This window comes from Symphalangus syndactylus, chromosome 8 (genome assembly GCF_028878055.3).
Source record: "Symphalangus syndactylus isolate Jambi chromosome 8, NHGRI_mSymSyn1-v2.1_pri, whole genome shotgun sequence".
NCBI classification, from domain to species: domain Eukaryota; kingdom Metazoa; phylum Chordata; class Mammalia; order Primates; family Hylobatidae; genus Symphalangus; species Symphalangus syndactylus.
In genome coordinates, this window is record NC_072430.2 from 9,952,660 (window position 1) to 9,968,055 (window position 15,396).

Here is a 15,396-nt window from a genome sequence, read left to right on the forward strand (position 1 = left end):
TTCCCAATATAGGCCTCTTAGCGCTCAGAATGTCCAATTGCAGTTTCTACAGAAAGAGTGTTTCAGAACGGCTCAATCAAAAGTAAGGTTCAACTCTGTTAGTTGAATGCACAGAACAGAAAGAAGTTTCATACAATGCTTCTGTGTAGTTTATATTTGAACATATTCTTTTTTCCACTATTACCCACTTAGCGCTACGAATGTCCAGTTGCATTTTCTACAGACAGAGTGTTCCAAAACTGCTCAATCAAAAGTATGGTTTAACTCTGTTAGCTGAATGCTCAGATCAGAAAGAAGTTTCACAGAATGCTTCTGTGTAGTTTATATTTGAATATATTCCTTTTTCCACTACTATGCTCTTAGCGCTCCAAATGTCCAGTTGCATTTTGTACAGAAAGAGTGATCAGATCTGCTCAATCAAAAGTATGGTTTAACTCTGTTAGCTGAATGCACAGATCAGAAAGAAGTTTCACCGAATGATTCTGTGTAGTTTATACTTGAAGACATTCCTTTTTCCACTATTACCCTCTTAGCGCTCCGAATCTCCACTTGCATTTTCTACAAAAAGTGTGTTTCATAACTGCTCAATCAAAAATATGTTTTATCTCTGTTAACTGAATTTACAGATCAGAAATAAGTTTCACAGAATGCATCTGTGTAGTTTTTATTTGAAGATATTCTTTTTCCCAATGTAGGCCTCTTAGCGCTTAGCATGTCCAATTGCAGTTTCTACAGAAAGAGTGTTTCAGAACGGCTCTATCAAAAGTAAGGTTCAACTCTGTTAGTTGAATGCACAGAATAGAAAGAATTTTCACAGAATGCTACTGTGTAGTTTATATTTGAATATATTCCTTATTCCACTATTACCCTCTTAGCGCTCCGAATGTCCACTTGCATTTTCTACAGAAAGAGCGTTCAGAACTGCGCAATCAAAAGTATGGTTTAACTCTGTTAGCTTACAGAACATATCAGAAATAAGTTTCACACAATGCTTCTGTGTAGTTTTTATTTGAAGATATTATTTTTCCCAATAGAGGCCTCTTAGCGCTCAGAATGTCCAATTGCAGTTTCTACAGAAAGAGTGTTTCAGAAAGGCTCAATCAAAAGTAAGTTTCAACTCTGTTAGTTGAATGCACAGAACAGAAAGAAGTTTCATACAATGCTTCTGTGTAGTTTATATTTGAACATATTATTTTTTCCACTATTACCCACTTAGCGCTACGAATGTCCAGTTGCATTTTCTACAGACAGAGTGTTTCAAAACTGCTCAATCAAAAGTATGGTTTAATTCTGTTAGCTGAATGCTCAGATCAGAAAGAAGTTTCACAGAATGCTTCCGTGTAGTTTATATTTGAATATATTCCTTTTTCCACTACTACGCTCTTAGCGCTCCAAATGTCCAGTTGCATTTTCTACAGAAAGAGTGTTCAGATCTGCTCAATCAAAAGTATGGTTTAACTCTGTTAGCTGAATGCACAGATCAGAAAGAAGTTTCACCGAATGATTCTGTGTAGTTTATATTTGAAGACATTCCTTTTTCCAATATTACCCTCTTAGCGCTCCGAATCTCCACTTGCATTTTCTACAAAAAGAGTGTTTCATAACTGCTCAATCAAAAATATGTTTTATCTCTGTTAACTGAATTTACAGATCAGAAATAAGTTTCACAGAATGCATCTGTGTAGTTTTTATTTGAAGATATTCTTTTTCCCAATGTAGGCCTCTTAGCGCTTAGCATGTCCAATTGCAGTTTCTACAGAAAGAGTGTTTCAGAACGGCTCAATCAAAAGTAAGGTTCAACTCTGTTAGTTGAATGCACAGAACAGAAAGAATTTTCACAGAATGCTACTGTGTAGTTTATATTTGAATATATTCCTTTTTCCACAATTACCCTCTTAGCGCTCCGAATGTCCACTTGCATTTTCTACAGAAAGAGTGTTCAGAACTGCGCAATGAAAAGTATGGTTTAACTCTGTTAGCTTAATGAACATATCAGAAATATGTTTCACACAATTCTTCTGTGTAGTTTTTATTTGAAGATATTATTTTTCCCAATAGAGGCCTCTTAGCGCTCAGAATGTCCAATTGCAGTTTCTACAGAAAGAGTGTTTCAGAAAGGCTCAATCAAAAGTAAGGTTCAACTCTGTTAGTTGAATGCACAGAACAGAAAGAAGTTTCATACAATGTTTCTGTGTAGTTTATATTTGAACATATTCTTTTTTCCACTATTACCCACTTAGCGCTACGAATGTCCAGTTGCATTTTCTACAGACAGAGTGTTTCAAAACTGCTCAATCAAAAGTATGGTTTAACTCTGTTAGCTGAATTCTCAGATCAGAAAGAAGTTTCACAGAATGCTTCTGTGTAGTTTATATTTGAATATATTCCTTTTTCCACTACTACTCTCTTAGCGCTCCAAATGTCCAGTTGCATTTTCTACAGAAAGAGTGTTCAGATCTGCTCAATCAAAAGTATGGTTTAATTCTGTTAGCTGAATGCACAGATCAGAAAGAAGTTTCACAGAATGATTCTGTGTAGTTTATATTTGGAGACATTCCTTTTTCCACTATTACCCTCTTAGCGCTCCGAATCTCCACTTGCATTTTCTACACAAAGAGTGTTTCAGAACGGCTCAATCAAAACTAAGGTTCAACCCTTTTAGTTGAACAAACAGAACAGAAAGAAGTTTCACACAATTCTTCTGTGTAGTTTTTATTTGTAGACATTCTTTTTCCCAATATAGGCCTCTTAGCGCTCAGAATGTCCAATTGCAGTTTCTACAGAAAGAGTGTTTCAGAACGGCTCCATCAAAAGTAAGGTTCAACTCTGTTAGTTGAATGCACAGAACAGAAAGAAGTTTCATACAATGCTTCTGTGTAGTTTATATTTGAACATATTCTTTTTTCCACTATTACCCACTTAGCGCTACGAATGTCCAGTTGCATTTTCTACAGACAGAGTGTTTCAAAACTGCTCAATCAAAAGTATGGTTTAACTCTGTTAGCTGAATGCTCAGATCAGAAAGAAGTTTCACAGAATGCTTCTGTGTAGTTTATATTTGAATATATTCCTTTTTCCACTACTACGCTCTTAACGCTCCAAATGTCTAGTTGCATTTTCTACAGAAAGAGTGTTCAGATCTGCTCAATCAAAAGTATGGTTTAACTCTGTTAGCTGAATGCACAGATCAGAAAGAAGTTTCACCGAATGATTCTGTGTAGTTTATGTTTGAAGACATTCCTTTTTCCACTATTCCCCTCTTAGCGCTCCGAATCTCCACTTGCATTTTCTACAAAAAGAGTGTTTCATAACTGCTCAATCAAAAATATGTTTTATCTCTGTTAACTGAATTTACAGATCAGAAATAAGTTTAACAGAATGCATCTGTGTAGTTTTTATTGGAAGATATTCTTTTTCCCAATGTAGGCCTCTTAGCGCTTAGCATGTCCAATTGCAGTTTCTACAGAAAGAGTGTTTCAGAACGGCTCAATCAAAAGTAGGGTTCAACTCTGTTAGTTGAATGCACAGAACAGAAATAATTTTCACAGAATGCTACTGTGTAGTTTATATTTGAATATATTCCTTTTTCCACTATTACCCTCTTAGCGCTCCGAATGTCCACTTACATTTTCTACAGAAAGAGTGTTCAGAACTGCGCAATCAAAAGTATGGTTAAACTCTGTTAGCTTAATGAACATATCAGAAATAAGTTTCACACAATGCTTCTGTGTAGTTTTTATTTGAAGATATTATTTTTCCCAATAGAGGCCTCTTAGCGCTCAGAATGTCCAATTGCAGTTTCTACAGAAAGAGTGTTTCAGAAAGGCTCAATCAAAAGTAAGGTTCAACTCTGTTAGTTGAATGCACAGAACAGAAAGAAGTTTCATACAATGCTTCTGTGTAGCTTATATTTGAACATATTCTTTTTTCCACTATTACCCACTTAGCGCTACGAATGTCCAGTTGCATTTTCTACAGTCAGAGTGTTTCAAAACTGCTCAATCAAAAGTATGGTTTAACTCTGTTAGCTGAATGCTCAGATCAGAAAGAAGTTTCACAGAATGCTTCTGTGTAGTTTATATTTGAATATATTCCTTTTTCCACTACTACTCTCTTAGCGCTCCAAATGTCCAGTTGCATTTTCTACAGAAAGAGTGTTCAGATCTGCTCAATCAAAAGTATGGTTTAACTCTGTTAGCTGAATGCACAAATCAGAAAGAAGTTTCACAGAATGATTCTGTGTAGTTTATATTTGGAGACATTCCTTTTTCCACTATTACCCTCTAAGCGCTCCGAATCTCCACTTGCATTTTCTACAGAAAGAATGTTTCAGAACGGCTCAATCAAAACTAAGGTTCAACTCTTTTAGTTGAACAAACAGAACAGAAAGAAGTTTCACGCAATTCTTCTGTGTAGTTTTTATTTGTAGACATTCTTTTTCCCAATATAGGCCTCTTAGCGCTCAGAATGTCCAATTGCAGTTTCTACAGAAAGAGTGTTTCAGAACGGCTCAATCAAAAGTAAGGTTCAACTCTGTTAGTTGAATGCACAGAACAGAAAGAAGTTTCATACAATGCTTCTGTGTAGTTCATATTTGAACATATTCTTTTTTCCACTATTACCCACTTAGCGCTACGAGTGTCCCGTTGCATTTTCTACAGACAGAATGTTTCAAAACTGCTCAATCAAAAGTATGGTTTAGCTCTGTTAGCTGAATGCTCAGATCAGAAAGAAGTTTCACGGAATGCCTCTGTGTAGTTTATAATTGAATATATTCCTTTTTCCACTACTACGCTCTTAGCGCTCCAAATGTCCAGTTGCATTTTCTACAGAAAGAGTGTTCAGATCTGCTCAATCAAAAGTATGGTTTAACTCTGTTAGCTGAATGCACAGATCAGAAAGAAGTTTCACCGAATGATTCTGTGTAGTTTATATTTGAAGACATTCCTTTTTCCACTATTACCCACTTAGCGCTCCGAATCTCCACTTGCATTTTCTACAAAAAGAGTGTTTCATAACTGCTCAATCAAAAATATGTTTTATCTCTGTTAACTGAATTTACAGATCAGAAATAAGTTTCACAGAATGCATCTGTGTAGTTTTTATTTGAAGATATTCTTTTTCCCAATGTAGGCCTCTTAGCGCTTAGCATGTCCAATTGCAGTTTCTACAGAAAGAGTGTTTCAGAACGGCTCAATCAAAAGTAAGGTTCAACTCTGTTATTTGAATGCACAGAATAGAAAGAATTTTCACAGAATGCTACTGTGTAGTTTATATTTGAATATATTCCTTATTCCACTATTACCCTCTTAGCGCTCCGAAGGTCCACTTGCATTTTCTACAGAAAGAGTGTTCAGAACTGCGCAATCAAAAGTATGGTTTAACTCTGTTAGCTTACAGAACATATCAGAAATAAGTTTCACACAATGCTTCTGTGTAGTTTTTATTTGAAGATATTATTTTTCCCAATAGAGGCCTCTTAGCGCTCAGAATGTCCAATTGCAGTTTCTACAGAAAGAGTGTTTCAGAAAGGCTCAATCAAAAGTAAGTTTCAACTCTGTTAGTTGAATGCACAGAACAGAAAGAAGTTTCATACAATGCTTCTGTGTAGTTTATATTTGAACATATTCTTTTTTCCACTATTACCCACTTAGCGCTACGAATGTCCAGTTGCATTTTCTACAGACAGAGTGTTTCAAAACTGCTCAATCAAAAGTATGGTTTAACTCTGTTAGCTGAATGCTCAGATCAGAAAGAAGTTTCACAGAATGCTTCTGTGTAGTTTATATTTGAATATATTCCTTTTTCCACTACTACGCTCTTAGCGCTCCAAATGTCCAGTTGCATTTTCTACAGAAAGAGTGTTCAGATCTGCTCAATCAAAAGTATGGTTTCACTCTGTTAGCTGAATGCACAGATCAGAAAGAAGTTTCACCGAATGAATCTGTGTAGTTTATATTTGAAGACATTCCTTTTTCCAATATTACCCTCTTAGCGCTCCGAATCTCCACTTGCATTTTCTACAAAAAGAGTGTTTCATAACTGCTCAATCAAAAATATGTTTTATCTCTGTTAACTGAATTTACAGATGAGAAATAAGTTTCACAGAATGCATCTGTGTAGTTTTTATTTGAAGATATTCTTTTTCCCAATGTAGGCCTCTTAGCGCTTAGCATGTCCAATTGCAGTTTCTACAGAAAGAGTGTTTCAGAACGGCTCAATCAAAAGTAAGGTTCAACTCTGTTAGTTGAATGCACAGAACAGAAAGAATTTTCACAGAATGCTACTGTGTAGTTTATATTTGAATATATTCCTTTTTCCACTATTACCCTTTTAGCGCTCCGAATGTCCACTTGCATTTTCTACAGAAAGAGTGTTCAGAACTGCGCAATCAAAAGTATGGTTTAAAACTGTTAGCTTAATGAACATATCAGAAATAAGTTTCACACAATGCTTCTGTGTAGTTTTTATTTGAAGATATTATTTTTCCCAATAGAGGCCTCTTAGCGCTCAGAATGTCCAATTGCAGTTTCTACAGAAAGAGTGTTTCAGAAAGGCTCAATCAAAAGTAAGGTTCAACTCTGTTAGTTGAATGCACAGAACAGAAAGAAGTTTCATACAAATCTTCTGTGTAGTCTATATTTGAACATATTCTTTTTTCCACTATTACCCACTTAGCGCTACGAATGTCCAGTTGCATTTTCTACAGACAGAGTGTTTCAAAACTGCTCAATCAAAAGTATGGTTTAACTCTGTTAGCTGAATGCTCAGATCAGACAGAAGTTTCACAGAATGCTTCTGTGTAGTTTATATTTGAATATATTCCTTTTTCCACTACTACTCTCTTAGCGCTCCAAATGACCAGTTTCATTTTCTACAGAAAGAGTGTTCAGATCTGCTCAATCAAAAGTATGGTTTAACTCTGTTAGCTGAATGCACAGATCAGAAAGAAGTTTCACAGAATGATTCTGTGTAGTTTATATTTGGAGACATTCCTTTTTCCACTATTACCCTCTTAGCGCTCCGAATCTCCACTTGCATTTTCTACAGAAAGAGTGTTTCAGAACGGCTCAATCAAAACTAAGGTTCAAATCTTTTAGTTGAACAAACAGAACAGAAAGAAGTTTTACACAATTCTTCTGTGTAGTTTTTATTTGTAGACATTCTTTTTCCCAATATAGGCCTCTTAGCGCTCAGAATGTCCAATTGCAGTTTCTACAGAAAGAGTGTTTCAGAACGGCTCAATCAAAAGTAAGGTTCAACTCTGTTAGTTGAATGCACAGAACAGAAAGAAGTTTCATACAATGCTTCTGTGTAGTTTATATTTGAACATATTCTTTTTTCCACTATTACCCACTTAGCGCTACGAATGTCCAGTTGCATTTTCTACAGACAGAGTGTTCCAAAACTGCTCAATCAAAAGTATGGTTTAACTCTGTTAGCTGAATGCTCAGATCAGAAAGAAGTTTCACAGAATGCTTCTGTGTAGTTTATATTTGAATATATTCCTTTTTCCACTACTACGCTCTTAGCGCTCCAAATGTCCAGTTGCATTTTGTACAGAAAGAGTGATCAGATCTGCTCAATCAAAAGTATGGTTTAACTCTGTTAGCTGAATGCACAGATCAGAAAGAAGTTTCACCGAATGATTCTGTGTAGTTTATACTTGAAGACATTCCTTTTTCCACTATTACCCTCTTAGCGCTCCGAATCTCCACTTGCATTTTCTACAAAAAGTGTGTTTCATAACTGCTCAATCAAAAATATGTTTTATCTCTGTTAACTGAATTTACAGATCAGAAATAAGTTTCACAGAATGCATCTGTGTAGTTTTTATTTGAAGATATTCTTTTTCCCAATGTAGGCCTCTTAGCGCTTAGCATGTCCAATTGCAGTTTCTACAGAAAGAGTGTTTCAGAACGGCTCAATCAAAAGTAAGGTTCAACTCTGTTAGTTGAATGCACAGAATAGAAAGAATTTTCACAGAATGCTACTGTGTAGTTTATATTTGAATATATTCCTTATTCCACTATTACCCTCTTAGCGCTCCGAAGGTCCACTTGCATTTTCTACAGAAAGAGTGTTCAGAACTGCGCAATCAAAAGTATGGTTTAACTCTGTTAGCTTACAGAACATATCAGAAATAAGTTTCACACAATGCTTCTGTGTAGTTTTTATTTGAAGATACTATTTTTCCCAATAGAGGCCTCTTAGCGCTCAGAATGTCCAATTGCAGTTTCTACAGAAAGAGTGTTTCAGAAAGGCTCAATCAAAAGTAAGTTTCAACTCTGTTAGTTGAATGCACAGAACAGAAAGTAGTTTCATACAATGCTTCTGTGTAGTTTATATTTGAACATATTCTTTTTTCCACTATTACCCACTTAGCGCTACGAATGTCCAGTTGCATTTTCTACAGACAGAGTGTTTCAAAACTGCTCAATCAAAAGTATGGTTTAACTCTGTTAGCTGAATGCTCAGATCAGAAAGAAGTTTCACAGAATGCTTCTGTGTAGTTTATATTTGAATATATTCCTTTTTCCACTACTACGCTCTTAGCGCTCCAAATGTCCAGTTGCATTTTCTACAGAAAGAGTGTTCAGATCTGCTCAATCAAAAGTATGGTTTAACTCTGTTAGCTGAATGCACAGATCAGAAAGAAGTTTCACAGAATGATTCTGTGTAGTTTATATTTGAAGACATTCCTTTTTCCAATATTACCCTCTTAGCGCTCCGAATCTCCACTTGCATTTTCTACAAAAAGAGTGTTTCATAACTGCTCAATCAAAAATATGTTTTATCTCTGTTAACTGAATTTACAGATCAGAAATAAGTTTCACAGAATGCATCTGTGTAGTTTTTATTTGAAGATATTCTTTTTCCCAATGTAGGCCTCTTAGCGCTTAGCATGTCCAATTGCAGTTTCTACAGAAAGAGTGTTTCAGAACGGCTCAATCAAAAGTAAGGTTCAACTCTGTTAGTTGAATGCACAGAACAGAAAGAATTTTCACAGAATGCTACTGTGTAGTTTATATTTGAATATATTCCTTTTTCCACTATTACCCTTTTAGCGCTCCGAATGTCCACTTGCATTTTCTACAGAAAGAGTGTTCAGAACTGCGCAATCAAAAGTATGGTTTAACTCTGTTAGCTTAATGAACATATCAGAAATAAGTTTCACACAATGCTTCTGTGTAGTTTTTATTTGAAGATATTATTTTTCCCAATAGAGGCCTCTTAGCGCTCAGAATGTCCAATTTCAGTTTCTACAGAAAGAGTGTTTCAGAAAGGCTCAATCAAAAGTAAGGTTCAACTCTGTTAGTTGAATGCACAGAACAGAAAGCAGTTTCATACAATTCTTCTGTGTAGTTTATATTTGAACATATTCTTTTTTCCACTATTACCCACTTAGCGCTACGAATGTCCAGTTGCATTTTCTACAGACAGAGTGTTTCAAAACTGCTCAATCAAAAGTATGGTTTAACTCTGTTAGCTGAATGCTCAGATCAGACAGAAGTTTCACAGAATGCTTCTGTGTAGTTTATATTTGAATATATTCCTTTTTCCACTACTACTCTCTTAGCGCTCCAAATGTCCAGTTTCATTTTCTACAGAAAGAGTGTTCAGATCTGCTCAATCAAAAGTATGGTTTAACTCTGTTAGCTGAATGCACAGATCAGAAAGAAGTTTCACAGAATGATTCTGTGTAGTTTATATTTGGAGACATTCCTTTTTCCACTATTACCCTCTTAGCGCTCCGAATCTCCACTTGCATTTTCTACAGAAAGAGTGTTTCAGAACGGCTCAATCAAAACTAAGGTTCAAATCTTTTAGTTGAACAAACAGAACAGAAAGAAGTTTCACACAATTCTTCTGTGTAGTTTTTATTTGTAGACATTCTTTTTCCCAATATAGGCCTCTTAGCGCTCAGAATGTCCAATTGCAGTTTCTACAGAAAGAGTGTTTCAGAACGGCTCAATCAAAAGTAAGGTTCAACTCTGTTAGTTGAATGCACAGAACAGAAAGAAGTTTCATACAATGCTTCTGTGTAGTTTATATTTGAACATATTCTTTTTTCCACTATTACCCACTTAGCGCTACGAATGTCCAGTTGCATTTTCTACAGACAGAGTGTTCCAAAACTGCTCAATCAAAAGTATGGTTTAACTCTGTTAGCTGAATGCTCAGATCAGAAAGAAGTTTCACAGAATGCTTCTGTGTAGTTTATATTTGAATATATTCCTTTTTCCACTACTATGCTCTTAGCGCTCCAAATGTCCAGTTGCATTTTGTACAGAAAGAGTGATCAGATCTGCTCAATCAAAAGTATGGTTTAACTCTGTTAGCTGAATGCACAGATCAGAAAGAAGTTTCACCGAATGATTCTGTGTAGTTTATACTTGAAGACATTCCTTTTTCCACTATTACCCTCTTAGCGCTCCGAATCTCCACTTGCATTTTCTACAAAAAGTGTGTTTCATAACTGCTCAATCAAAAATATGTTTTATCTCTGTTAACTGAATTTACAGATCAGAAATAAGTTTCACAGAATGCATCTGTGTAGTTTTTATTTGAAGATATTCTTTTTCCCAATGTAGGCCTCTTAGCGCTTAGCATGTCCAATTGCAGTTTCTACAGAAAGAGTGTTTCAGAACGGCTCTATCAAAAGTAAGGTTCAACTCTGTTAGTTGAATGCACAGAATAGAAAGAATTTTCACAGAATGCTACTGTGTAGTTTATATTTGAATATATTCCTTATTCCACTATTACCCTCTTAGCGCTCCGAATGTCCACTTGCATTTTCTACAGAAAGAGCGTTCAGAACTGCGCAATCAAAAGTATGGTTTAACTCTGTTAGCTTACAGAACATATCAGAAATAAGTTTCACACAATGCTTCTGTGTAGTTTTTATTTGAAGATATTATTTTTCCCAATAGAGGCCTCTTAGCGCTCAGAATGTCCAATTGCAGTTTCTACAGAAAGAGTGTTTCAGAAAGGCTCAATCAAAAGTAAGTTTCAACTCTGTTAGTTGAATGCACAGAACAGAAAGAAGTTTCATACAATGCTTCTGTGTAGTTTATATTTGAACATATTATTTTTTCCACTATTACCCACTTAGCGCTACGAATGTCCAGTTGCATTTTCTACAGACAGAGTGTTTCAAAACTGCTCAATCAAAAGTATGGTTTAATTCTGTTAGCTGAATGCTCAGATCAGAAAGAAGTTTCACAGAATGCTTCCGTGTAGTTTATATTTGAATATATTCCTTTTTCCACTACTACGCTCTTAGCGCTCCAAATGTCCAGTTGCATTTTCTACAGAAAGAGTGTTCAGATCTGCTCAATCAAAAGTATGGTTTAACTCTGTTAGCTGAATGCACAGATCAGAAAGAAGTTTCACCGAATGATTCTGTGTAGTTTATATTTGAAGACATTCCTTTTTCCAATATTACCCTATTAGCGCTCCGAATCTCCACTTGCATTTTCTACAAAAAGAGTGTTTCATAACTGCTCAATCAAAAATATGTTTTATCTCTGTTAACTGAATTTACAGATCAGAAATAAGTTTCACAGAATGCATCTGTGTAGTTTTTATTTGAAGATATTCTTTTTCCCAATGTAGGCCTCTTAGCGCTTAGCATGTCCAATTGCAGTTTCTACAGAAAGAGTGTTTCAGAACGGCTCAATCAAAAGTAAGGTTCAACTCTGTTAGTTGAATGCACAGAACAGAAAGAATTTTCACAGAATGCTACTGTGTAGTTTATATTTGAATATATTCCTTTTTCCACAATTACCCTCTTAGCGCTCCGAATGTCCACTTGCATTTTCTACAGAAAGAGTGTTCAGAACTGCGCAATGAAAAGTATGGTTTAACTCTGTTAGCTTAATGAACATATCAGAAATATGTTTCACACAATTCTTCTGTGTAGTTTTTATTTGAAGATATTATTTTTCCCAATAGAGGCCTCTTAGCGCTCAGAATGTCCAATTGCAGTTTCTACAGAAAGAGTGTTTCAGAAAGGCTCAATCAAAAGTAAGGTTCAACTCTGTTAGTTGAATGCACAGAACAGAAAGAAGTTTCATACAATGTTTCTGTGTAGTTTATATTTGAACATATTCTTTTTTCCACTATTACCCACTTAGCGCTACGAATGTCCAGTTGCATTTTCTACAGACAGAGTGTTTCAAAACTGCTCAATCAAAAGTATGGTTTAACTCTGTTAGCTGAATTCTCAGATCAGAAAGAAGTTTCACAGAATGCTTCTGTGTAGTTTATATTTGAATATATTCCTTTTTCCACTACTACTCTCTTAGCGCTCCAAATGTCCAGTTGCATTTTCTACAGAAAGAGTGTTCAGATCTGCTCAATCAAAAGTATGGTTTAATTCTGTTAGCTGAATGCACAGATCAGAAAGAAGTTTCACAGAATGATTCTGTGTAGTTTATATTTGGAGACATTCCTTTTTCCACTATTACCCTCTTAGCGCTCCGAATCTCCACTTGCATTTTCTACACAAAGAGTGTTTCAGAACGGCTCAATCAAAACTAAGGTTCAACCCTTTTAGTTGAACAAACAGAACAGAAAGAAGTTTCACACAATTCTTCTGTGTAGTTTTTATTTGTAGACATTCTTTTTCCCAATATAGGCCTCTTAGCGCTCAGAATGTCCAATTGCAGTTTCTACAGAAAGAGTGTTTCAGAACGGCTCCATCAAAAGTAAGGTTCAACTCTGTTAGTTGAATGCACAGAACAGAAAGAAGTTTCATACAATGCTTCTGTGTAGTTTATATTTGAACATATTCTTTTTTCCACTATTACCCACTTAGCGCTACGAATGTCCAGTTGCATTTTCTACAGACAGAGTGTTTCAAAACTGCTCAATCAAAAGTATGGTTTAACTCTGTTAGCTGAATGCTCAGATCAGAAAGAAGTTTCACAGAATGCTTCTGTGTAGTTTATATTTGAATATATTCCTTTTTCCACTACTACGCTCTTAACGCTCCAAATGTCTAGTTGCATTTTCTACAGAAAGAGTGTTCAGATCTGCTCAATCAAAAGTATGGTTTAACTCTGTTAGCTGAATGCACAGATCAGAAAGAAGTTTCACCGAATGATTCTGTGTAGTTTATATTTGAAGACATTCCTTTTTCCACTATTACCCTCTTAGCGCTCCGAATCTCCACTTGCATTTTCTACAAAAAGAGTGTTTCATAACTGCTCAATCAAAAATATGTTTTATCTCTGTTAACTGAATTTACAGATCAGAAATAAGTTTAACAGAATGCATCTGTGTAGTTTTTATTGGAAGATATTCTTTTTCCCAATGTAGGCCTCTTAGCGCTTAGCATGTCCAATTGCAGTTTCTACAGAAAGAGTGTTTCAGAACGGCTCAATCAAAAGTAGGGTTCAACTCTGTTAGTTGAATGCACAGAACAGAAATAATTTTCACAGAATGCTACTGTGTAGTTTATATTTGAATATATTCCTTTTTCCACTATTACCCTCTTAGCGCTCCGAATGTCCACTTACATTTTCTACAGAAAGAGTGTTCAGAACTGCGCAATCAAAAGTATGGTTAAACTCTGTTAGCTTAATGAACATATCAGAAATAAGTTTCACACAATGCTTCTGTGTAGTTTTTATTTGAAGATATTATTTTTCCCAATAGAGGCCTCTTAGCGCTCAGAATGTCCAATTGCAGTTTCTACAGAAAGAGTGTTTCAGAAAGGCTCAATCAAAAGTAAGGTTCAACTCTGTTAGTTGAATGCACAGAACAGAAAGAAGTTTCATACAATGCTTCTGTGTAGCTTATATTTGAACATATTCTTTTTTCCACTATTACCCACTTAGCGCTACGAATGTCCAGTTGCATTTTCTACAGTCAGAGTGTTTCAAAACTGCTCAATCAAAAGTATGGTTTAACGCTGTTAGCTGAATGCTCAGATCAGAAACAAGTTTCACAGAATGCTTCTGTGTAGTTTATATTTGAATATATTCCTTTTTCCACTACTACTCTCTTAGCGCTCCAAATGTCCAGTTGCATTTTCTACAGAAAGAGTGTTCAGATCTGCTCAATCAAAAGTATGGTTTAACTCTGTTAGCTGAATGCACAAATCAGAAAGAAGTTTCACAGAATGATTCTGTGTAGTTTATATTTGGAGACATTCCTTTTTCCACTATTACCCTCTTAGCGCTCCGAATCTCCAATTGCATTTTCTACAGAAAGAGTGTTTCAGAACGGCTCAATCAAAACTAAGGTTCAACTCTTTTAGTTGAACAAACAGAACAGAAAGAAGTTTCACACAATTCTTCTGTGTAGTTTTTATTTGTAGACATTCTTTTTCCCAATATATGCCTCTTAGCGCTCAGAATGTCCAATTGCAGTTTCTACAGAAAGAGTGTTTCAGAACGGCTCAATCAAAAGTACGGTTCAACTCTGTTAGTTGAATGCACAGAACAGAAAGAAGTTTCATACAATGCTTCTGTGTAGTTCATATTTGAACATATTCTTTTTTCCACTATTACCCACTTAGCGCTACGAGTGTCCAGTTGCATTTTCTACAGACAGAATGTTTCAAAACTGCTCAATCAAAAGTATGGTTTAGCTCTGTTAGCTGAATGCTCAGATCAGAAAGAAGTTTCACGGAATGCTTCTGTGTAGTTTATAATTGAATATATTACTTTTTCCACTATTACGCTCTTAGCGCTCCAAATGTCCAGTTGCATTTTCTACAGAAAGAGTGTTCAGATCTGCTCATTCAAAAGTATGGTTTAACTCTGTTAGCTGAATGCACAGATCAGAAAGAAGTTTCACCGAATGATTCTGTGTAGTTTATATTTGAAGACATTCCTTTTTCCACTATTACCCACTTAGCGCTCCAAATCTCCACTTGCATTTTCTACAAAAAGAGTGTTTCATAACTGCTCAATCAAAAATATGTTTTATCTCTGTTAACTGAATTTACAGATCAGAAATAAGTTTCACAGAATGCATCTGGGTAGTGTTTATTTGAAGATATTCTTTTTCCCAATGTAGTCCTCTTAGCGCTTAGCATGTCCAATTGCAGTTTCTACAGAAAGAGTGTTTCAGAACGGCTCAATCAAAAGTAAGGTTCAACTCTGTTAGTTGAATGCACAGAACAGAAAGAATTTTCACAGAATGCTACTGTGTAGTTTATATTTGAATATATTCCTTTTTCCACTATTACCCTCTTAGCGCTCCGAATGTCCACTTGCATTTTCTACAGAAAGAGTGTTCAGAACTCCTCAATCAAAAGTATGGTTTAACTCTGTTAGCTTAATGAACATATCAGAAATAAGTTTCACACAATGCTTCTGTGTAGTTTTTATTTGAAGATATTATTTTTCCCAATAGAGGCCTCTTAGCGCTCAGAATGTC